Source organism: Rattus rattus, chromosome 11 (genome assembly GCF_011064425.1).
Source record: "Rattus rattus isolate New Zealand chromosome 11, Rrattus_CSIRO_v1, whole genome shotgun sequence".
NCBI lineage: Eukaryota > Metazoa > Chordata > Mammalia > Rodentia > Muridae > Rattus > Rattus rattus.
Window position 1 is genome coordinate 65,271,376 of NC_046164.1, and position 26,769 is coordinate 65,298,144.

Consider the following 26,769-nt stretch of genomic DNA (forward strand, 5'->3'; position numbering starts at 1 on the left):
CATCCACCCCCTTTCTGTCCCCGGGACAATCTCATACACTGGGGTTCCAACCTTGGCAGGACCAAGGGCTTCCATTGGTGCACAGCAAGGCCATCCTCTGCTGCATATGCATATGTATACGTATGTATAGTCTTTCCGTAGTGGTTTAGTCCCTGGAAGCTCTGGTTGGTTGGCATTGTTGTTCATATGAGGTCTCAAGCCCCTTTAGCTCTTTCAGTCCTTTCTCTAATTCCTCCAATAGGGGTCCCTTTCTCTGTTCAGTGGTTTGCTGCCAGCATTCGCCTCTGTATTTGACATGTTCTGGCTGTGTCTCTCAGGAGAGATCTATGAAGGTCTATGAAAGTCTGATAGAATTCTGGACTAAACCCATCTGGTTCTGGGTTCTTTTTGGTTGGGAGACTTTTAATAATTGCTTCTATTTCTTAAGTAGTTATGGGATTGTTTAGATGGTTTATCTGATCCTGATTTAACTTTGGTACTTGGTATTTATCTAGAAAATTATCCATTTCCACCAGATATTCAGATTTTGTTGAATATAGGGTTTTGTAGTAAAATCTGAAGGTTTTTTTTTTAATTTCCTCAGATTCTGGTGTTATGTCTCCCTTTTCATTTCTGGTTTTGGTAATTCGAATACACTCTCTCTGCACTCTAGTTAGTCTGGCTAAGGTTTATCTAATTTTTTTATTTTCTCAAAGAACTAGCCCCTGGTTTTGTTGATTCTTTGTATAGTTTTTTTTTTTCCTACTTGGCTGATTTCACCTAAGAGTTTGATTATTTCCTGCCTTCTACTACTCTTGGGTCTATTTGCTTCTTTTTGTTCTAGAGCTTTTAGGTGTACTGTCAAGCTGCTAATGTATACTCTTTCCAGTTTCTTTTTGGAGTCACTGTATTTCTTTCACGGACTTATTTATTTATTTCTTAAAGTCCTCTATCATCATCATAAGATGTGTTTTTAAATCCAAATCTTGCTTTTTCCGGTGTGTTTGGATATCCAGTATTTGCTTTGGTCCGAGAACTGAGCTCTGATGTTGCCATGTAGTCATGGTTTCTGTTGCTTAACTTCCTGGGCTTGCCTCTAGCCAACAGGTGGTCTCTGGTGTTAGCTTGTCTTGCTATTTCTGACAGTAGCTTTACCCTCCTGTAGGCCTGTGTATCAGCACTCCTGTAGACCTCTTTTCTTTCAGCTGGATCTGGAAACAGAGAGCTGTTCCTGGGTTGGTGTGTCCTGAGGCTACCAGGGGTGTTGCTTGGTTCAGAAGAGTTGGTCTTATCTCTGCTCTCAGGTGTGTAGGTACTCCTAGGGACTGGCTTTCACCTCTCCAGACAGGCAGAAACCTGAAGGGTCCTACCACTGACTGCTCCTAGTTCCCTGTGGATTGAGCACACAGATGGCACTAGGCAATTTCCTCTTGGTCAGGAATATGGGCAGAAAGTAGTTTTCTCCTCTAAGATCTCAGGATTTTCTGCAGTTCTGAGGATCCAGCTCTCTTCCTCACAGGATTTGGGTGCAGGGAGCTGTGGGACCGATTCAGTTCAGTTCCAGGTGCAGGCAGAAACTAGCAGGTTCCTGCCCCTGACTACTCTTATATTCCTGTATGCGGAGTTCACTATGCCAATTCCTCTTCAGCCAGGAATATGAACAAAAGTGGACAGAATTAGCAGTCTTGTCTGAGCTCGTAGGATTGTCCACACTTCTGTGCCATCCTTTTTTAATTGGATATTTTATTTATTTATATTTTAAATGTTATCCCCTTTCTCAGTTTTCCCTTTGCAAACCCCTTATTCTATCCCTCCTGCTTCTATGAGGGTGCTCCCCCATCCTCTGGTATACCCATGTCCACCTCACCACCCTAACATTCTTCTATACTGGGGCATCCAGCCTTCACAGGACCAAGGGCTTCCCCTCCCTCCCATCTCGTTAATGCCAGATAAGGCCCCTTCAGCTCCTTCAGTCCTTCCCCTAACTCTCTCCTAACTTCTCTACTGGGGTCCACCTCCTCAGTTTGAGGGTTTGCTTCAAGCATCCATATCTGAATTAGTCGGAATCTGTCAGAGCTTCTCAGGAGACAGCTTTATCAGGCTCCTATATGCAAGTACTTCTTGGCATCAGTAACAGTGTCTGGGTTTGGTGTCTGCATGTGGGATAGATCCCCAGGTGGGGCTGACTCTGGACAGCCTTTCCTTCAGTTTCTGTCCCATTTTTTGTCTCTGCATTTCCTTTAAACAGGAGCAATTCTGGGTTAAAATTTTGGAGGTGGGTGGGTGGCCCCACTCATCAAATGAGGGGAGGGATGCCTAACCTCTAGATATGGTCTCAACAGGTCCTCCTTCCCTTTTGTGGAATATTTCAGCTAATGTCATCCTAACATGGTACTAGGAAGCTTTCCTGACATCTGGGACTTTCTGGTTGCTACCCCCATTGCTACACACCTATGTTAAATTTTCTGATCCTTTGTACATCTCCCTCCATTTTTTCCCATACCTGATTCTGCCCCACTTTTTTCTTCCCCCTCTTTTCTTACTCCCAAGTCCCTCTACTTGCCTTGATGATTTTGTTCCCTCTTCTAAGTAGGACTGAAGACCATGCTTTGGTCTTCCTTCTTCTTGAGTTTCATATGGAATCATCTTATATAGATCTTCGTCCATAGAAAACCAGGCTGTTCTAAGAAGTAACATTGTCAAGGACAATTCTCATAAAATTTATGGCATTTCCAACTGATTTAAATTTTCTAGTTTTCCCTCCTTCCTGTTTTTTATGTAGGATAAGTAAAGTCCAGATTTATGCTTAAGCCCATCGTACAGGGTATCCAGTCACTACAGGTAAAACATTTCTTTGACAGGCATCATTTATCTTGCTCCCACTTGTGATAGCAAATTTCCTTCTTTAATTTAAGCTGTTTATAATTAGGGAGGCAAACAGAAATTTATATTACTCTGTCTCTAGAAGTGAGAAAGAAACTTTGTGTTACTTAGCAATCAACAGCACAAACACAATCTCTTAACCATTGGAGCAAATTTGTATAGACACCAAGAAGTTATCATGACATCCTAATTGCTATTTCTCTCCTGATGTAAGGGCAACCGTCCTGACCCATCTCTGTAAGAAAGAAACAAGGAACTTCAAAAATCTCCTTGTCCTTTATGTTTACATTCAGAAAAAAAATCAAATTAAGAACTTCAAGTGCACTTTTACAAGCTTTAAAATGAATTTTAAATTATTTAATATGTGCTTTCTTAAAAAGCCAGAGCAATTTGTCAACATAACAGAAAATAATATTTCAGAATAAAAGTAACATAAAAATAAGCAATAAATGGGAGTTCATCTTGGTATATTTTTTCTTTGATGTGTATGAAGTGTTCATTTTTATCTTTTCTCATAACTTTTGGTTGAAAGTAGACTTTATTTGATATTAGAATGGCTACTCCATTTTGTTTCTTGGGACCATTTGTTTGGAATTATTTTTCCAGTCTTTTACTCTGAGACAGTGCTATCTTTGCCACTGAGGTGTGTTTTCTATATTCAGCAAAATGCTGGGTCCTGTTTATATATCCAGTCAGTTACTCTATGTCTTTTTTTATTGGGGAATTTAATCCATTGACGTTAAGAGATATTAAGGAAAAATGATTGTTGTTTTCTGTTATTTTAGTTGTTAGAGGTAGAATTATGATTGTATGGCTACCGTCTTTTGGATTTGTTGAAAGATTACTTGTTGCTTTTTATAAGGTATAGTTTCCTTCCTTGTGTTGGAGTTTTCTATTTATTATCCTTTGTAGGGCTGGATTTGTAGAAAGATGTTATGTAAATTTGGTTTTGTCATTGTAGTCGTAGATTCTTATGAAATCCTGGCTGTGTCTCCATCCTCTTTTGTCTCTTCCCTGTTCTTCATGTTGGCTTCTTGCTCACCTTGCAGTGATATTCCTTTGTGATTGCTGTCCTGGTAGGTGAGTAGCCCTGCCCTAAGAACAACTCCAGGGAAGATACGCACTAACTGACTTGAGATGCATGTGAGTCTCAAAATTGATGACTCAGGCTCTGTGGACATTTTACATGAAATCATAGATCAGGATCACCTGTCCACATCTGGAACTACCGGGGTCCATCTGTGATACAATTAGCATGAACTCCTATAACTTAGTATATAAACACCAGTGCTATGGAAAATACTGTTGAATTCACATAAAATGTGTCAGATGTATTAGGCTTTAGGGGAAAATAATGATAGTAGCTAGGTGTATACGAAGGACTGCTCAGTTTCTCTCTCACCCTCTCTCCATCTCTTCCTCCCCCTCCATCTCTTTCTTCCCCATGTGTCCAATGAAGGCCTCTTTCCCTCTTTCTGTGTTCCTCCCTTTTCTTTCTGTCCTTCTCTGTCCCCCTTCCTCTGCATCCATCCATTCCCAGGCCCCTACTCAGCTCTGCCCGCTGGCTACTTTCCTCCAATAAACCTCATTTACATTTTATGGCTGAATCCCCAAGGGAAGCACCTAGGCAGGGCTTGTTGAGTACCATTTTATAAAACACAACACCAAGTATAGTAACACCATCTTATGAGGACACTCAGGTACAATTTTTTACTATGTTTGTATTGTCTGTGCCTTGAGAAAATACCTGAGCAAAACAAATTAATATGGGAGAGACTTGTGCTTTTTTTTTTTTCTTTTTTTTTGCCAATATCATGTTTTCCTGTTACTTTGAGATCTTGGATAGTACAAAACAGCAGGGAGGATATAAAACCAAGCTGCTTGCCTCTTCCGATAACAGATAAATAGAGACATACAGACAAGAAAGTACAAAGGACATGATGCGTTCATCAAAGTTACATCCTGACTCAGCATCCTGGCTCAGCATCCTGGCTCCCCACATCTCAGGATCTCCTCATAATGCTATTAGATTATGCATAAATCAATGTACTGGCATTGATTAAATTAGGGCCTTTAAGATCTCATCACTTCCCAAAATGTGAGTACCTGTAACTAAGCCCCCCTGTACATATTTAGGTAGGGAGCATTTCATAATAAACTATAGAACAACCCCTTCAGTTAATAACAGTGAAAGGCATTGTAGAATAAGGAAATAGGTAGCTCTTCATTCTTTCTCTTTGTTTCTTTTATACCATGCTAAAATATTCCATATATTTTTGGAAATTTAACATCATTCTTAATGCCTCTGACAGTTACATATCTATCAAAAGTCTTGTCACAAGAATGCATTTGCCTGTCAGTGTTCCATAACCTTGTCTAGTTTAGAAATCCAAACCAGTGTCGTGGGTACACACAAAAGAAACCTGTAAATAAGCCCACTGTTATACTTATTATAGCCTTATTCATAATTCCCTAGACTACAGTGGTGAAAAAAACAGAAGGAATTCTTAAAACAATTCAAGAAGATTTAAAGAACACTATGTTAAATTTAAATCATTTCTTTGTGGGAAAGTAGATGTGTTTATGAATCTCATTTAAAGGGAGAGAAGATAACCATGATCCACTCCTGGTATGTTCATCCTTCCTAAAGCCATCACATTTCTTTGCTCAGTCCTTCAGGGATCTCTAAATTACTTTTCTTAGAAGTCTTCTATGTGTGCTTTATCTTATATTTAATGCCTCTTGCCTGAATGTTTTATATAGATGGCGCTTGTATTTTTCTCCTTCTTATCACTACCTACTTACGTAGTACAGGCTTTATTATTTTTCATGGTACTCTAGAGGCCTTGTACTGCCTGCCTCAGTCACATAGGACTAAGTCTGCTACAGTGGGAGATATGCATACCTTTGTCACTGCTTGAATTCCTAGTTTATAATTCGATGTCTGGTATATAATTGTTACTTTGTGAATATTTACTGAATAGTTGTAATCATTTCTTTTTTCCACTGAAAATTAGTGGAAAAGTTGTTGTTACATAAGTTCTAACCTAAGAACGCTAAGTATCCAAAGGTACTTGCTACTATGCTCCAACCTCAGGGTAAACAACAGCCTCCCTCTGCAAAGGGACAGAAGGAAAGTAGATGAAGGCAGTTAAATGATACATAAAGGTGGGCAAAGAATGGAGAAAGCTCAAACCTGTCTGAGGATACACAGGAGTCTTCATGAAGTCCATGAATCAAAGTCTCAGGAGGCAGTTCCAGGACCTAGAGGTGATAGACAATTAAAATGTATTGTTGTGGGAAATAAAAAGTATCTCAGAAGAATGTGTGTGACTAGTTTGAATGAAATAGTTCAATAAAAACCACAGTGCCTGTATTGAGGAGATAAATCCTAGCTTTGAGAAGGAGAAAGCTATGGCATAAAGCAGAGATATGACCTCCACTGTGTCAAAGACTGTCTCATTCACTCAATATTCCATCCCTACTGTGTGCAAAGAACACTTTCAAATGAGAAACTGGATCTGAGAAAATCCATAACTTTCTCACAATGAGTCCATGACTGAGCTGAAGGCAGGGATGAGAGCAAGACAGACTTTCAGTAATACTCCCAGCCCTGAATTGACCAATTGTAGCTGGATATTTTAAAATATAGGCAATAAATGAGCCCCTAAAATACACAAACGCCTGCAAGAGTGCCTAAGAATATGTTTGTGACACAAATAGAGAAACCAGATGCCGTAAGCTAGTTTGCTTATTCTGAAATATAAAATATTAAAAATAACTCTTGACAGTGTATTTTGAAATTGAGTTAAGCTGAATTAAAATAACCTTGCTCAAGTGAACCTGGATTGTTTTTCTTCTTCACTACAAATGTCTAAAGGATAATGATTAAGTTTTCTTGAATAAAGCATTGCGATGAACTTAGGCATTGCTAGATTTAAAGTAGGTCGATAAACTCAGTGGTTGAATCATTGATTCATTTGCTTGTAACTCAGAACTCTGTTTTAATATATCACAAGACTTGTTGTGGTTTGCCTTGGGGTTTTCTCTGAATTTGTTAAATAAAGGCAAGAGCGTGAGATTTGGGCAGAGGTAGGAGTTGGGAGTGAGAGGGGGATTAGATTCAGAGGTTAGGTTGACAGTTGACAGTTGGAGACAGTTGAGCGAGTGGAACCTGAGGAGGGGGGGGTGAGGATTGACAGTTGAGGGAGGAGGGGTTAGAGAAGGAAGCCAGGAGGAAGAAGAGAGGGAGTTGGAGAGACGATGGGGAACTGAGAGGAGTTAGAGGTACCAGGGGGGAGAAGAAGCTGGAGACTTGGTAAATAAAAGGTGCAGGGATGAGTAATTTGGGAACTGGGATTAGGACAGTGTAATGTGGATCTGCCAAATCTAGACGCTGGATTGCTTTAATGCTAAATGAGTGTGTTTTTTTTTAAAAAAGAGTCTCAATTTAAGTAAGTGTGGCTGGGCTGAGTTTATGCCAAGATATCCAGCAGATATCTGGGGCAATGAGGTGTGGAACCCTAGCAGGGTAAAAACACCAGTTGTATGCTCTTTTGTGTAAGAGTCTCAGTATAAGAAAGTGTGTGGCTGGGTTGTGTTTCTGCCAAGATATCCAGAAGATATCTGGGGAAGCGAGTGTGGAACCCTAGCAGGAAAAACACCCTGAGGAAAACATTCCACCCGGTTTTCGTTTATACATTTTTACTTTTACTTTATTTTTTTTATTTACGACAACATATGGCGCCCAACTAAACCATTAGAACTCAACTAACCTGAGATAAAAAGTTTACTTCCCTCTCAACCCCAGAATAGGCAGGAGTACTAGTGGATTGGGAATTGACTGGGTCTGGAGGGTCTCGAAGAATCGAGAGGACTGCGTATTCTGAAGCAGAGGGAGAAAAAAAAAGGTACAAGGGCTTCAGATCAGATACTACTTTGATGTAAAGAGATATATAACTTTATGATACTTAAAGATGAGAAACATAATGAATATCTTTTGGGCCTTATGGAATGATATTTTGAATGGTCTGACAGTTGAGAATTTTGAGGAAAAAGACACTTTATCATTTACCAGTATTGCAATATTCATTCTTCTGATTTACTATATCTTCTCAAAAAGACAGGGCCCTAAATAACAAATTTCTAGCTTTAGAACAGAAGATACAGGTAATTATGGAACAACATGAACAACAGAAAAGAAAATTAAATCTTGGCAATATAGCCTAGAAGGAACACTAGAATTGAAGACACAGAAAATTATAGATCAGAATAAGAGACAGAAAGATGAAAATGAAAGTGATAGACAGAAACTAGAAAGGATGTTAGAACAGAACATACAACAGCACACAGCCCTAAATAGCAAATTTCTAGCCTTAGAACAGAAGATACAGGTAATTATGGAACAACATGAACAACAGAAAGAGAAAATTAAATCTTGGCAATGTAGCCTAGAAGGAACACTAGAATTGAAGACACAGAAAATTATAGATCAGAATAAGAGACAGAAAGATGAAAATGAAAGTGATAGACAGAAACTAGAAAGGATGTTAGAACAGAACATACAACAGCTCACAGATCATACTGAACAGCAGAGAGAAAGTAATGAGGTTTGGAAGCAAGACTTAGAGAATAACTTTTTAAAATTAATCAATCAAAAGATAATGGATAACAAATTATTAGAAGTACAATATAAAGAAAAATTCAAAGTGTGGAAGCAAAACCTTGAACAGAGAATTAAGGAACTTAAAGAACAGGGGAAAGACAGAAGAGAAATATGAAACACGGATACAGACTTTAAGAGAGGAATTTAAAAATTACAACTAAAGAAAAAAACTCAGGTAGAGACAGAAGATAAAATTAAGGAAAGCCAACCTAAGGTTTTAGAAACAAACTTTAGTCTATCCAGTTAGTGTGCAACAAAAGGCCTCAACGATGATCATCCACAGGGTTATGAAGAATTTGAATGGCAACCCATGGATGTATTAGAATTAAGGAAATTTAAGGAAAGTGTAACTAATTTTGGAATGCATTAGCCATTTTGTAAAACAAATCTTAATTTCTTGGGCTATTAAAAATAGAGTAATCCCCCAAGACTGGAAAAGATATGGTAAGAGCAATTCTAGAGCCTGCTGAAAAATTTGCAATGGATTTCATGGTGGAGAGAAGAAGTGAGGGAGATAGCAAGACAAAAAATAGAGCAAGGGCAGAGAGATTTCCACAGATCAACTGCTTGGTGAAGGCCGCTTTGCTGAAGTAGAGGTGCAGGCTATATATGACGAAGAAACTCTGTCATGGTGTCGATTGTCAGCCTTAAAGGCCTGGGACAAAAGTCATAGAGAATCAGGGAAAAAGACTTGAAACATTCCTCAAGTCATACAAGGTCCTAAAAAACCTTCCCTGACTTTTTACAAAGGCTTACCTCAGCTGTGGAAAGGAGTGTATCAGATTCAGCGGCAAGAAAGGCGATAATTGAGTCTTTAGCCTTTGAAAATGCAAATACAAATGCAGGGAAGTAATTAGACCACTAAAGGCAAGGTCCGCACCAATAGATGAGTGGATTAGATATACAGCTGATGTTGGATCTTGTTCTCCTGATACTACTTTGATAGGAGAAGCTGCCACTGGACAGCTAGAGATGACCCAAGATTTCAAATGTTTTAATTGTGGTGAGCAGGGCCATCTCAGATATTACTGTAATAAAACCAAAAGTGATACAAAAAGGGGACTGTGCCTCCTAGAATGTGTCAAGATGTGGCAGATATGGACATTTGACTAGGAAGTGTACAGCAACAACAGACAGATGGGACCGCATCCTGACAAAAAACTCCCAAGGGGGCCTCGCAGGCCCCAATACCAGGCAGGAGAGTTCTCCTCCTCAGAACGATTAAACAACAAGACTTCAAAAACGAATATTTTGGCTAACGTCTATAGAGGACCAAAGGCCAAAACTAAAAATACTGGTAGATAATATCGAAATTGAAGGAATGGTTGACACTGGAGCAGATGTTACCATCATCTCTCCAAAATCTTGGCCCATTAGTTGGCCACTTCAAAGGAGTGGATATGCAGTTTCAAAGGTGTTGGCACTTTATCCCAAATAAAACAAAGCATCAGGTGGCTTAAATGTATGGGACCAGAAGGTCAGGTAGGAAAATTAAGGCCATACGTGGCTGATATAGCCATTAATTTATGGGAAGAGATCTACTACAGCAGTGGAAAACTCAAATTAATATCCCTCAGTTTCAGGTTCTGGCCCTAAAAATTCATCAGACTCCTAATAAAAACTTTAAATTAGTCAGGGAATGTTATCAAGGACAGTTAGAGACTGTCCAAGCTGTCCATAAGCAAGATACAGCAGAGGCTGACAATTTAGTGCTTTACCCCAAGAGCCACTGCTGTTAAAACAACAACAGCCTTGCCACTAAGGTGGCTGACTGACCAACCATCTGGATTGATCAGTGGTCCATGACAAAAGAAAAACTACAGGCATTAGAGCAGCTAGTCCAGGAGCAGCTGGGGCTCATATATAGGAGTCCACCAGCCCTTGGAATTCTCAGTATTTGTCATTAAAAAACAGTCTGGCAAATGGAGGGTATTGACAGATCTCAGAGCAATTAATAAGATTATTCAGCCGATGGGTTCCATGCAGCCTGGGATCCCACTGCCTTCTTTGTTGCCTAGGGGTGGCCTATTATAGTGATTGACTTAAAGATTGCTTTTTCACTATTCCTCTACATGAAGGCGATAAGAAAGGTTTGCCTTTTCGGTGCCTACCCATAATAGAGGTCGCCCCATAAAAAGATATCAATGGAAAGTCCTTCCACAAGGAATGTTAAATAGCCCAACCTTGTGTCAATATTTTGTACAGCAGCCATTAGATATAATTCGCAAAAAATTTCCCCAATCTATTATTTATCATTACATGGATGACATTTTATTGTCTGATTCAGATATAAATATCCTGGAAAGAATGTTTGATGAAGTAAAAAAACATTACCATGCTGGGGATTACGATAATCGCCCTGAGAAAATACAAAGAGGGATTCTATTAATTATCTAGGGTATAAAAATAAGTGTACAAAGAATTAGCCAAAAGGTGCAAATCAAAAGAAGCAAATTAAGGACACTTAATGATTTTCAGAAACTACTTGGAGACATTAACTGGTTGAGGCCTGTGATTGGCTTGACCACTCAAGAGTTGAGCAATTTATTTCAAACACTACAAGGCGATAAAGAATTAAATAGCCCAAGAAACTATCAGCTGAGGCTGAGAAAGAGCTAACTTTGGTAGAAAGGAAACTGCAGGACACATCTGGATCGTATTGATCCAAAGATGGCCTACATATTAATCATCTTGCCCTCTACTCATTCCCTACAGGAATTCTCATACAAAAAGGGAAGATTATATCTTAGAATGGATATTTTAGCACATAAACAGAGTAAGAAACTGAAAAACCTACATTGAGAAGGTCTCTGAATTGATACTTAAAGGAAAATTGAGACTTGACAATTAGTTGGAATGGATCCGGCTGAAATTGTGGTACCTTTTACTAATGCAGAAATTAACTTTTGTGGGTACAAAATGAACATTGGCAAAGAGCATGCAGTAACTTCTTAGGAGACATTAACAACAAATACCCTAAAAAAGCAAAAGACTTCAGTTCATAAAACGAACTAACTGGATCCTCCCTCAGATAGTAAAGGGAACTCCAATATCTGGAGCCCTACATTTTACACTGATGCCAGTAAGTCAGGGAAGGCAGGATATAAATCGGAAAATGTAAACAAGGTGACTGAGAGTCCTATAAGTCAGTTCAAAAATCTGAACTGTATGCAATACTCATGGTGTTCCAGATTTTCGAGAGCCTCTTAATATAGTAACTGACTCTCAATATGCAGAAAGGGTTGTTTTGCACATAGAGACTGCTGAACTTATTCAGGATGATTCGAATTGACATCACTATTTATTCAGCTACAATAAAAAAATCAGTGAAATAGGAGTTACCCACTATATATAACACACATAAGATCCCATACAGGTTCCAGGCCCTCTGACACAAGGTAATAATGAAATTGACCAGCTACTGATAGGAAGTGTACTAGATGCTTCAGAATTTCATAAAAACACCATGTTAACAGCAAAGGTTTAAAGAAAGAATTTTCATCACTTGGCAACAAGCCAAAGAGATTGGGAGGCAATGTCCTACTTGCTCGTTATATAATCAAACCCATTGCCTACAGGAACTAACCCTAAGGGTACCCAAAGAATGAAATTTGGCAAAATGGATGTTCTCCATTTTACAGAGTTTGGTAAGCTGAAATACATACATCATACTATAGATATATATTCAGGATTTCAATGGGCAACTGCCTTAACGTCAGAAAAGGCCGATTCTGTAATTACACATTTGTTAGAAGTTATGGCTATAATGGGAATACCCATACAAATTAAAACGGACAATGGTCCAGCATATATCTCTAACAAGATTAAGCGCTTCTTTGACTATTATAATATAAAACATGTTACAGGTATACCACACAATCCTACAGGACAAGTTTATTGTGGAGAGATCTAATCGGAAGTCTAAAGGAGATGCTTAACAGGCAAAAGGGGTCAACAAAAACTCCCAGAGATAGGATACATAGTGCTTTATTAACCTTAAATTTTTAAATGTTGATGAACAAAACAGCACAGCTGCTGAAAGACATTGGATTGTGGAAAAGACTACTGAACTAAACCAGCCTGTTTATATTAAGGATATTCTGACGTCAGAATGGAAAATGGGAAATGTGTTACGCTGGGGGAAGGGTTATGCCTATGTTTCTACAGGAGAAGAAAAGCTGTGGGTTCCTTCCAAGCTGATAAAAATCAGAAATGACAGGGGAGACCTCCTGAAGTCCTTGGCAACACAGAAGAAAAGGAGACTAAGACGATCAACAAATAGGTGATGTATATATGAGGTTGTTTAGGTCTCTGTATGAACTGGCTGAGACTGAAATGTCTATAAACAGCCAGTGATATTTTGAGTGCAAATTCTCATAACTTGTAATAACGATGTATTACAAAATTATGTTACGGTTTGATTATATGATTAACCAACCTGAAAAAAAAGGTAGTCATTTTTTTTTTTTGATCTTTATTTACTAAACTGTGCACCCTGCTTATCCCATTTGAAAATGCTTATAGAACTATATAATGCTTGTAAAGTTTTGTGCTGCAGGATGAAGGAAGAGAAAGATAGCTCTGAAATGATATACACTCTGGGATGCTGAGATTCGGGACTTTCCAGTCCAACTTCGTGTTTGATTCTCCCTTAATTACACTGAAGATGCTTGATTTAAAGGCCTGCTTTCAGAACTTTCCCAGAATGGACATCTTACTTATCCAGCCCTTCAGACTGTCATAGTCAAGATGTCAGCTAAGCGATGAACTTTCTCAGCACAGAATGACTGGCAGGCAAATCCCGGCTAGCTCTACTGACAAAGCCAACTTTTCCTAATACCCTTGGGCCCCAGAAGGGAATTCTTCTGCCCCAATCCAGCTAGAAGCAGACAAGGAAGATCGTCGTCCCATTTCCTTATGTTGGGGTGGATGGTTCTGTTTATTTTAAGAACTGTGGATAAAAGTTTTCTTTTAAGGGATACAATACAAATGTAGCTTTGGGCAGGGGAAACTAGAGAATGTAAACTCAGGGATTGCTACTTTTCCTTTCCTTTTTGTATCCTTCTTAGATATAGTAATACATAGAAATTAGAGAAATAGACAAACAGATAGATTGGCAAACTTATCTTAAACAAAATTTTACAGCTATATTTTACATTGATAGAAATGTTTGTAATTGATACAAAGTTGAAGCTGTAATCTTTTCATTGGTATAGAATGCATTTTACACAAATGCGAGGTTTTCAATGGTATACTTTCTTGTTGATTTATAATTGAGATTAATATTGCTACTTTAACATGGGCATTGTGCTCCACTATGCATCTAAGAATACAAGTCTTAGACCCGGTCCTATAACTGTTGTTATACATTATTTTAGTTGATTAACCAGTACCAGCTAAGGGTCAGATGGCAAGGTTATGGTTCTAAGTTAGTTTAGATGGGTTTTGTAAATATCTGATTAGAGAGGGCCAACGTACTCTATGCTTAACAGTTCAGAAACGCCTATGTAGATAGGGAAATCTTCAAGGGCATCAGAAGTCCAAAGAATAACCTGTTTATGGACATTTCTTCATCTAGATCATTTTACTAGAGACTTGTCTGCCTCTGACAGGGCCCCTTTAGACTGAAGAAGAACTTGAGCATCAATGGAGTTGCTCAAATCGTGGTAACGCAGCCACTGAGCAAATTGCTTCAATTCATCTACAGACAAGACACTGTCCAGAAAGGGACAAATTATGCAGAATAGTCGATTGATAATCTCTGCGAGGCAGGGTGATCAGCCCTTCAAAATCTGCATTGATAAGGTCTGTCAGATGATCCTGGCCAGAAGGCTGAAGACTGATGCTCCAGCATATTAAGGAATAAGGGGACTGTCCAGGTGATCAGCAGTCTTTATAAAATTATTAAGCTTGGAAGCCATGTTTTGTGCTTCCTATGTTTTCAGGTAATATTAATCATTCTTGGATTTCTGATGGTTGGAGACTAGTAGTCTCACAGACAACCTAATGGTTTAGTATTGAGAAAGATGATAAATCTGTTAGAGTAGTTTTAGGATGGCATAGGATCTAGAACCAGGATATAGTCAAGTATAGTTTTTAGTATAGATGACATGGTTAATGAACAAAATTGATGGACTGGGTGATCAGCTTATTGTTGGTTTTATAAATTGCAGAATGGTAATAATGATGCTTAGTTCACCTATGTATAGGAAAAGTTTTTTAACTGGACAAAAGGGGAAATGTTGTGGTTTGCCTTGCCAAGATGTGGTGTGGATAACATGGTTGGTGAACAGAGATGGTGGACTGGGTGATCAGCATATTGTTGGTTTTATAAATTGCAGAATGGTAATAATGATGCTTAGTTCACCTATGTATAGGAAAAAGTTTTTTAACTGGACAAAAGGGGGAAATGTTGTGGTTTGCCTTTGGGGTTTTCTGAATTTGTTAAATAAAGGCAAGAGCGTGAGATTTGGGCAGAGGTAGGAGTTGGGAGTGAGAGGGGGATTAGATTCAGAGGTTAGGTTGACAGTTGACAGTTGGAGACAGTTGAGCGAGTGGAACCTGAGGAGGGGGGGGGTGAGGATTGACAGTTGAGGGGGGAGGGGTTAGAGAAGGAAGCCAGGAGGAAGAAGAGAGGGAGTTGGAGAGACGATGGGGAACTGAGAGGAGTTAGAGGTACCAGGGGGGAGAAGAAGCTGGAGACTTGGTAAATAAAAGGTGCAGGGATGAGTAATTTGGGAACTGGGATTAGGACAGTGTAATGTGAATCTGCCAATCTTGGAGCCTGGATTGCTTTAATGCTAAATGGTTGTTTTTTTTTTTAGGAAAGAGTCCAATTTTAGGTAGGTGGGGTTGGCTGAGTTTATGCCAAGATATCCAGCAGATATCTGGGGCACTGAGGTGTGGAACCCTAGCAGGGTAAAAACACCAGTTGTATGCTCTTTTGTGTAAGAGTCTCAGTATAAGAAAGTGTGTGGCTGGGTTGTGTTTCTGCCAAGATATCCAGAAGATATCTGGGGAAGCGAGGTGTGGAACCCTAGCAGGGAAAAACACCCTGAGGGAAAACATTCCACCCCCGGTTTTCGTTTATACATTTTTACTTTTACTTTATTTTTATTTATTTACGACTTCAGCTTTGTTTTATATTTTGAAATATGTTCTGGATATGAGAAAATAGCAACTTTGATAACAGAGAAAAAATTATAAATCCACTACATGTTAATATTTTTTCAGTGACAAACTAAGGGTTTTCAGAAAAGGTAAAGTAAATTTATTAGATGCCTCGTATAAAAGCAACAAACAGTGACATAGCCCTCCTGTGCCTGAAATGTGTGTGTGTGTCTGTCTAATTGTGTGTCTGTCTGTGTGTGTGTGTTTGTGTAAATATATCTACAATATAATCTTACCATAAATGCAATATACCACTATAACTGATTTAGTAATTGGGAAAAAGGGGAACACTGCCATTGGGAATTTATGTAGGGAACAAAGGGCATGTACACAGCACTTGACAACAATCTTACATGGAACTGAAAAATGTTATGCTCAATGCATCGCTTATTTTTAAAATATACAAAATATAAGATATCTAATTGAATAAATGCATGGACTTGAGAATGTCTAGCTTACTCAACTGGATAATTAAAAATGGAAATAAGTGACAATGCAAAAGATTTGATAGAATTCTGTATTTATGATCAATGAATTGAAGTATATTAGAGCCCACAAAAGAACAAATATAGAACAGAATTGATGTAGTCCCTTTAACATCAATATCATTGGGGAATATATTAACTCTAATATGATTTGGGCAAGATATCATTTACCAAGATTAGAAATGAAGCGAAGCTATGGATATAGTTTTCTCAAGGTTTAGATAAACTCAAAGATCAATAGTAAATGGATGCGGAACTGGAAATATTAGACTCTACAGAATTTAAAGATAATTAAAGCTATGGAATTATGTAATTAAGGAATAAAAACGTGACTCAGGGGATGGAAGAGAAAGAAAAGCAAGTTAAAATGAGACAAGCTTACAGATGAGTGTAGATCTTATTCCTCATTAGAGAAGTGTCTTTGTGCAGTAGATAGGATTTAAGAAATTCATAACTGGTCAAAATGCAGAGCATAAGTGTCTGCCATAATTGGCACTTCTATATAACAACCAGTATTCATTACTTAGTTATTACTGTAATAAATCACCTTGACCAAAACAAATCAAAGAAAGACTAATTTAGTTGGCCTTAGGATCCAACCGTCAAGACAGAGAGGCACAGCCGCAGGCAGGCACGGTGGTGGCATCACCTGCTGAGAGCTCACATAGCATGTACCTGGACCGACTTGAGTCCTCTGAAACCTCAAAGTGACATTGTTCCTCCAGCAAGGCCATACCTCCTAAATCTAACCAAACAGAGCCACCAACTGGGGACCATATATTGAAATGCCTGAAACCAATAGGGATGTCACATTAAAACCACAACATAAAACTTATTCAGAGAATGTTGTGGAAAAGGTGAGTAATGGACTGAAAGAGATAGTAGTCAAGGAGGGTTGGCCAAAATAATGTCTTCTATTCACGACAGGGCTGCTGCAGCTAATTCATAGCAGTTGTGTTTGCTTGCACTAAAATGAGCCAATCAACATTGGAATTAAATCTGGGTTCATGACACCCCACACATAGCTAAGGAGCTATATTGATAGCTGCAAGGTGAAAAACAGTCAGTTTCCTTTAAGGATGTGGCCCTTGTTAGATCAATCATGCTCCAGTGGGTGGCACCATACCCATGCATATATGAAAAGCATTACTGGGACTCAGTGGGTTATTTTTTTAATGGACAATGAAGTTGGAGAAGGATGTAGAATCAGTTATCAAGTGGATCCAGGAGGAGCTGGGATGGAAGGTGGACAACAGGGGTGAATACGATCAAAACAGATTGTAATCGTGTATTAAACTTTTGAAAAACAAAAATAAAAATACACTTAAAGAAAGAATTGATATTTGAGGGAAATGAACTACTTTTGAGTTCATTTAGAAAGGCAATCTTATTACTTCAAGCACTATATATATATATATATATATATGTATACTTATAATTATATAATATAAATATATAACATTATATAGTATATAATATATAGATACATTTTGCATAATGTTTGAGTTGAGTACATTTTAGGAATATAGAAACAAATGAGATATGTGTGCTGTCTTCAACAACTTCCTAGAAGAGGAAAAGATCTGTGAGCACGTAATTTAAAGATGGTTTGGTTTAATCAGTAATAGAATACAGATAAGATATGCAAGTATCAGAAAAAAAAAAAAAGAAAAGCTTCTGTCTCTAAATGTTGATAGAACATTTATATGAATTATATTTATAATTAAATCCAAATTGCTCTCTAGGGCTAAGAGCCTTTTTGCCTATATCCCCATACTTCAAATTTGTTTGAATTCTTCCTTTAAATTTCTGGGAGCCACTGTCCTTAATGCTGTGTATTGCAAACCATAAATAGCAATTGGACCTCAGCCCTGTGTTTTCAAAGCCAAATGATGTTGATGTCATTTGAGTAAATTAGTGTTCCAAAATTATTTCTTTAACTAGAAAAATATGCAGATGCTGACCTTTCACATGGATGGCATCAACAGAAATTGATTTGCCTCAGTCTATGCCATGTTACAACAGCAACTGAACATCTGTTCTAAAGTAGACTTTTTTTTACGAGTTGGCAGTTTTCCTGCTGTATTTGTTCATGGGTATTTGAATATTGTCCATCCTTGGAGATGACTTGGGAGTTGTTTCCCATGTAACATCTTAAACTGAAATGTGTCTAAGGGAACCAAAACAAATGTCAAAGATTACACAAGTCTAAGACCTAGAATAGCTGGTTAACAATTCCAATTGTTTGCAGCAATGTCCACTTCGAAGGAAGGAAAGAGAACTTCTAGAATGCAGATTTCTGTTGCTGTCACCACAAAAAAGAGTGTTTATACAGAAAGATAGAATGTTCATCAGTCATCAAAACACCAACAAAAGGAGAATTCCAAGGACCAAACAACTGAAATGAAAAATACCAATGCCCAAATCATAGACCTATAGCAGCTAGGGACAAGAGTAGAGTGACAGGAAAGAATTGTTCCTTAGATTCTATCATGCAAAGTGCTATACAAGATTAATTTCCATAATTGAACCAAATTGGTCTTTCATTTGGAAATCAATTATATCCCATTTATAAAATGTAGAAATAGAGTAGGGGAATGACATTTCTAGCTCCAGCTGACTTTGAAACAAGCGTTTGACAATAAAACAATAAGATATGTAAAATGTGGTTTTGCTCTTAACATAAAGAGCACATTTAAATATATTCTTTATATATGCATAGAGGTGTATTCAATTGCCATTTGAATATATCTTAATTATAAATGAAGATACTTAATTGCCAGATATGGCAATTGCTGAAAGAGTCAATTTGAATACATTTTCATTTTATTCATATAGGGAGATCATTACAGATACTACCTACAATTTGGATGTGCCTAATAATTTATATTGATTTGATGTCCAACCTTGATTGGCACATGGTTTACTCTCCATAATTATATTTCTGCCTTTGCTCACTACAGCTCCAAGGCCCCTCTAGCTCATTAAGTAAATGTTCCCAGAATCTGAGATCCCTGAAATGCTTATAGAAAGCATTATATAATGTTGTATAAACAGGTAAAACCCCAACTAGGGCCTTTTTTGTAGGTTGCTCCACTGTTCTTGTTAGTTTGTAGCTAAGGTTCTGACCAAGCAAGTTCCCACATGCTCAATGCATGATGTCACCTCTCCTGGTAGTTCTTTATCCTGCACATTGCACACATCCTTTTATTCTCTATGTAAATATTTACTTATTCCTCAGTGAGGTAAGAAGACAAAATGGTTATATCGTGTCCTTTGTAGTTATTCACAAATATAAATGCAGCAAAGAGTACCTATAGAAAGTAGAAGTGGAGGCCTGGGTGAAACAAAATTTTATTTTATCATGCTTTTGTAAAATATTTAGGGCTTTCTAGTGAGAGCAAAGAGGCAAGCTGTGAAGGTTACAAGAGTAAGTATTGGTTGATGCTGGTAACATGCTTACATTTTACTGAAGAACCTGTGATAAAGGAAAGCAACACAGAACATTATCCAACTTTGGCTTTCTTTTATTGTTGGTATATTTGTCTATTTGTTTGTTTCTTGAGCTCCAGTCTGAATCAGAGGACAAACTTACGTTCTTTTAGGTAATTTTTTGTCAACTAAGAATCCTGAGCCCCTTATTGCATAGCAGTAAATAGAACTCATTAGGCAGAACTTCCTGGAGATACGAAGCATCGGAACTAATAAATATTCTAAGAATTATGTCCATTATTCAACTCCATGATCTCACGTTCCAATCTAACTTCTTCATTGCAAATTTACAATCCAGAAAAATATAGACATTATCTACATTCTTAGAAATGAGATATATTCTGGGTTATCTGCTGAAGATATCTACTTATGTAAATAAATATGATAAATGGATTACCAGTGCAAATAATATTGTGTATTTCCACTTAAAGATTTATGATTTGGGGAATAACCATAATATTAAAACTCAGAAGATCTGGACATAAACAAGAACATGAATAAATGCTGCATTCATTTAGCAGCTACTTCCCCTCTTTGATTACCTATGGCCATCCTGTCATCCACCTCCCACCATGCCAGATCTCACTGAAATAAACACCAGTGTCCCCACAAATGAAGACTTTCACTATTTGGAACAAATCCTAAACCATCAAAGACCAAGTAGCAAGTCTCTTTCCTGCCTCAGATTCTATCGTCTTTTCTGAGCCCATGGAAGAATTGTCTTCTCTAGTTCCTAGCCACTGTTTTTACATAAATAATTATCACCCTTTTAATAGTTTGAGGCAAATAAAGTATTTAATCTCTCACTTTCCCTGGCTCAGAAACTGAGATCGGTTCAAGATAGACCTAATTTTTTCTTAGATGTTCACTTACCTTCTTTCATGTTCACTTGGGCTTCAAAGATTTCCCCCAGCCCTCTGGGTAGGTTCATGCCTAAACAGTAGGCTAGGTACAGTTCTTTACACACAGGCTTGGTGATAGTCGTTTGTATACACAATTCACTTTTAAAAGCCAGGAAGAAAGAAATCTCTTGACAAGAATAAAATGCTTCTTTTAGGAGCGTCCATCATGTATATTATGTCTACATATGAGAATGTCCCTTTTGCTAAAATCACCTCATTATTATGCGCAAATGAAGACAGTCTCGTTCATTTCTTTTGTGTTTTCTATACGTTACCCATTTTTGCCTTCAGTTATTACAAAAGGCTTATTACACTGCTGAATAAAAATGTCAGAGGGATTTTTTTTATTTTTGTTCTTGTTTTTTACTTTTGAAATCAAATAGAAATATTCTCTATAAAATTTATTCTTTGAAAATTTCACACATGTACACAATGTTTCTTGATTACATTCCTTTCCTCCAGATTCCTCTGCCTACCTCCCCAAAACACATCTCCCTCCCCACTTCATGCTCTCTTATTTTACATATTATAATTAAATTTACAATTGAATCCAATTGAGTTTTATCTCCTCTGGGTTTGGGCATCTATTGGGGCATGTGAAACCTATGGTTGTCAAACCCCAAGTTAACTTCCACTCTCTCAGCAGCATCGACTCTGAAAGGTCTGCAGTTAGGGGTACGGCCTTTAAACCCCTTTCCTCCATTTTAGAATTTTCAAGTGCCTTGATCTTATACAAATAGGTTTTGTAAAGATTACCACAAGTGCTGTGAACTCATATGGGAAAGGGCTATGTCATCTTCAGGGAATTGTATCTCATAGCAGTTCCCATCATCTAGTACTTACATTCTTTCTACCTCCTTCTTCTGCGTTGTTTTCTATGCTTCAGGAAGGAAGTATTGGCTTCTATGTCCCATCTACAGCTGAGTACTCTGGACCATATTCTCAGTACTTATGAGGCTCTTCATTAACACTACCCATTGCAATATGAAGCTTATATACGAGAGGCTGAGGAGAAGTCAGATCCATGGATATAAAACCAATACAGTGTAGAATACAGTTTGATAAAATCGCCATTAGAAAAAAAAATCCATTGTCCATATGACTTGCAGAGTCATAGGCTTTGACAATGATTATCGTATTAGGTGCAAAACTCCACTAGCTCATTAGCAAATTTAAAATATAATTTCAAATGTGCTTGAAAACAAGTACGGCTCATAGGTGAGCAATAGTCCTCACAGAAGGCATGTGTTATTAAATAAAAATCTATGTGTGTCCTTACGGCTTATTGATTGAGAAGTTTCCAGAGGTAACCAAAACAACCCAAGCTATTGCCGGTGCTCTTGGTTGCCCATCGTAACTAGATAGCAAGCCCATATTGCTAAAGACATAGCATAGAAATCAACCTTGAATTGGCTATGAGTCTTTCTCCCTGCTGCATAGGTTTTGCTGTGCTAGAAGATACTGTATAGGATGCTAAAGGACATCAACTTTCTTATCTAATATTGGACTCTGCAAACACTTATACCAATCAGCCAGGCAAGTTGTGCCCACTAATAAAATAATGGCATAACTGTTATGGTGATCAACAGTCATTCTCTTGATGTGACAGAAGAGTATATTTCTAACATTTAATATGCTATACTATGAATTTAAAGTATTAATTAAAAGTTGTTAATATTAGAAAGTCATTTTGCATGATTATTTGAAATTTGATTTTTAAATTTCCAATGAATTTTGATTTTTAGCATGAATGTTTAATTTTGCATTGACTTCAATATTTTGAATATTAAAACATATTAATATTTCTTAATATTCAAAAATTAATATATGTCAAAATTAATTTTTTAAAATTTTGAGTGATCTATGTGTCCTTAGAATATACTCACCTTCAGATTTTACATATTTGAAATAATCAACTATTTCCTGTATATAAAAACCTATTTTTCTCATGGTTTTCTTTTACACAAATCAGTAAATTCTGGTCTTAATAGCAAAATTTAATAATAACTTAATAACACATTTAAGTAAGTGACATAAATAACATCATGAAATAATGCAAAAATTAATTGAAGATGACAAATAGGTGAAAAGAGACACCCACATGCACTTTCATGCTCACATTAAATTTGTTAAAATGTCCACACTGCTTAGTGTGATTAAGATATCTAATGTGATCACCACCAATGAAGCAACAAAAGACTCCTGGTAGAAAAACAATCTTAAGGAAACACTAAAATTGGAATCATCAAAATTCCTGACTTAGATTCTCTCAGGATCTAGCAACCAACACAGCACCATCTTAGCATAAACCCTGACTTCAGAAGATCTTACTGAAGGATTTTCAATATATCACTATAGGGAATGGGTTTTTAAGACTCTCAAAGTACAGGCAAAGAAGGGGGAAAGTAAATGGAGTGATGCTGGAGGGAGCACTTCATCACAACAAAGGGAAGAGTCACCAAGGAAAAAAACAACCTAATGGATTAGGAAGCTCTTTTCAAGCTTTTCATCTAAGAAATGATTAACTTTCTAGAATACAAAAGGAGTTTGAAAACCCAGTTACAGGCCTGAAAACTGCCATTTAAAAACAGGTCAAAGATCTCAGTGCATTATTGTGAAAAGAACATAACCTGTGGTCAATCAGCACATGAAAATATGCTCGATGTGTTTAATCATTGGATAAATGGGATTCAAATTTGCCATGAGATACCATTTTACCCAGCTATTCACAAGTAAATACGAATGCATGCTGTCCAAACAGCAGAGTAAATGAAACCCATATTTATCATTTTGGACACTGAGAACTGTATAGAGGCTCTTCAAATGCTTCAAATTAAAACTAACAAATGATCTAGTATACTACTGCTTAGGTTTCTGTACTAGAAAGCTTTGTGACACTGGAACAAAGTGTCTAACAGAAACAGCTTACAAGAGGAATGATTTAGTTTGAATCCAGATTAAGAGTCTTGCAGTCCATCACAGCAGTGAGGTCATGGGGCGTTTATGAAGAGAAGAGTGCATGGCAGGAATGCTTACATCATGTCAGACTTGGAAGCAGAAAGATCACAGTTGGGAGCAGGGGAAGGTGTTTGCCCTTCAAAACCCGCCTTTAACTAATGGTTGTCCTTTGAATGAGCTGCTGCTTTTTTGTGCTATCCGTTTTGTTGCTACTAAAGATAAAGTGGGTGACTATTCTGTTATCAGTCTTTTTCCTGACACAGGCCAACGGATGTAGATGATCATGGTCCAAATCTTCTGAAACCATAAGTTCGAACAAACCTTTTCCATATTAAAAATGTTTCTTTCATGTATTTCTTACAGTGATAGAACTTACTAACCGAACCTTGTATCATGTTACAAAGCTGTACTAATTTAAGAAATCGTTTTACTAATATGAAAATGTTAACATAAAGCCAGACATAGTGATTCATGCCTCTAGTCCCACATTTGGAGAGCAGAAACAGGAAGATCATGAGAGTCTAACTGAAAAACTATGTACACACGAATACACACACACACACACACACACACACACACACACACATACACACCACATAAACGTATATGTTTATATCACATATTTATATTTGAGAGGAGAAATTTGTTATGCAAATCTGTAATTTTAATACTTATTAGGGTGAATCAGTAAGATCTCAAGACCTCAAGACCAAAGCTAGCCTGGGCAACTTAATGAATCTCTGTCTCAAAAGAAAAAAAAAAAAAAGTTCTCAGGTTTCAGACGTTAAGTAGGGCCAAAAGCCTTTCACAGTCCTGTGAATGGACAAGGACACTGGAAGTCCAGCAGTGGACTAGCGCCAGGACTTTAAAGATCCCAACAATGAGTCCCGAAGCCTAACATTTCTCCTCAAAGCTGTTGAAATTCTTTGTTTGCTGAACCATCAACAGCTGAACCTGGGAGAAGAGCAACTACAGGCCTCTGGAGTTCCCCATCATTTTGCTGTCTGATGAACTATACTGTCTTGTTTTATGTGTCTTCACCTGAGGAGTATATAAGGAGCTGTGATGCCAATAACCTTGCTGACTTAAGTCATCACTCTTGCAGCACTCGTGATCACAGCTTTGACTCTTTCCTATCTCATCCACGGTCCTCCCCATTCATGTCCTACCGTGAACCCTGGAAGAACATTAGTTTTGTCTCACTCAATATAATTTACAGATGACAAACACAACCTTGCATGTGGTCATATCTTAGATTCAGGTTAGAGTACTGTTATTTAATTGATTAATTAATTAATCAATAGATATCATGCATTAAGAGAATAGAAAACTACAAAATAGACGCACACATTTAGTAGTAAACTGATCTGTGACCAAATTTCCAAATACACATAAGAAAATGAACTTTGCTAATGAAATGCATTAGGAAAGGAAAGGATTCACACACAAAGCATAAAGCTAGTGAACATCACATTAAAGCAGTCTCACAGTGGATTAAAGTCTTATATATAATGCTTGAAAACAGAAGAGCGCCTAAGCAGCATTGTCTCACCAATAATTTTTCAACCTTGAGTGCTCAAGGAATGAGAACATAAATAGACAAATGAGATTGCAACAAGCTAAATTTTTCCACACAAAAAGGAAACAATTAACAGCGTGAAAATACAGCCTGTAAAGTGCTATAAAATGTTGTCATGCGTTTAAGATCCTATAAGTCGATTTACTATCAAGAATCCATCCGATTAAAAACGGGCTAAAGGTCTAAATGGCATTTATCAAAAGAAAGCACAGAAACAGATGAGCCTCAATATCATTAATCATTAGGGAAATATAAAGAAAACCCACAGTGAGATATAACTTCACACCCATCAGCCTGGCTTGTATAGAATTGCTAAATTTTGGCAAGGATATGGAGGATGGAGAGTCCTGGCACATTGAAAATATAAATTGATAGAGCTATTGTAGAACTTCCACTAATGTCAAAAGATTAAGTTATCTCAAGATTCAGCAATCCCACTGCTGCATGTTTGTCCCTAGGATCTGCACTCAAAATATCAAAGGGATAGCTGGCTTCCTCATTCCTGTGCATAACACAATATCCACAAGAGCCACGATATGCAATCAAGGGAAAGCTCACCAGTCAATGAGTGGATAAAAGGCTCACGCATATACAATGGAATATTTTTGGCTTTATGAAACTGAATTGTGCCTTTTGTTAGCATGGCTGAACAGAGAGTAGGGTGGTACAGAGATGGAAACAAAACACACAACTGTTCAACCCAGATAACGAAGCAATGAGTGACCAAAGTAACCATTCCACCAACTCTAACTTACCCATCAATGAGCGTGCTTAGTTTACTTATAGGAATGCAAGAGAAAGGGTATTTCCACGTGCACAGGAGGTTCAGGGTCAACTGGAACACCAACATCCCCATTCAAAATTAGGTCATCACTCATGGAAGCTGCATACCAGGAGTTCTGTGGATGGTGTGAAGAAAATTTGAGACGAATGCCTCCTCTCTACCAAGCAGTTTTTGAGTGGCTTTGAGAACAGAAGAAACTTGTAAATATTGTGTCGTGGACTCTCTGAGGCTTGTGATTTTTTTTTTCTAAATCTTAAGTGTCTCCTTCTAGGATTGGTTTCAATTCTAAAGACATTACTAAAAATCAAGTGGTACTTACTCCAGTTAGCTTGGCTCAGTCATTCACAAAACAAGCATCTAACATGTTACTCATCCTTCCATAAGTAAATAGAGTGAGTACTAGTAAATATGAAATAAAGTTAAAAATAAATTTAAGGAGCTAGAGATCACCAAATTATTCATTTATATTTATGTTTATTAAATTTCTTTAGAGTAAAACTAGGTTTAAAGAGAAAAATGGGCATCAAACTGTTTTTGAAGTTTAAACTGTAAAGTCTTATATAAGGAGACAGATATGATGGTAAACTTTCAGAGCTTGGGAGGTAGAGACAGGAAGGTTACATAATTTCATAGTAGAATTTCCCTTAGAAAGTAATAACAAAAAGGAAAGTGCTTGGAACGAAGGTGTCTTAGTCAGGGTTTCTATTCCTGCACAAACATCAAGGCCAAGAAGCAAGTTGGGGAGGAAAGGGTTTATTCAGCTTACACTTCCATGTTGCTGCTCATCACCAAAGGAACTCAAACAGGTCAGGAAGCAGGAGCTGATGCAGAGAGCACAGAGGGATGTTACTTTCTGGCTTGCTTCCCCTGGC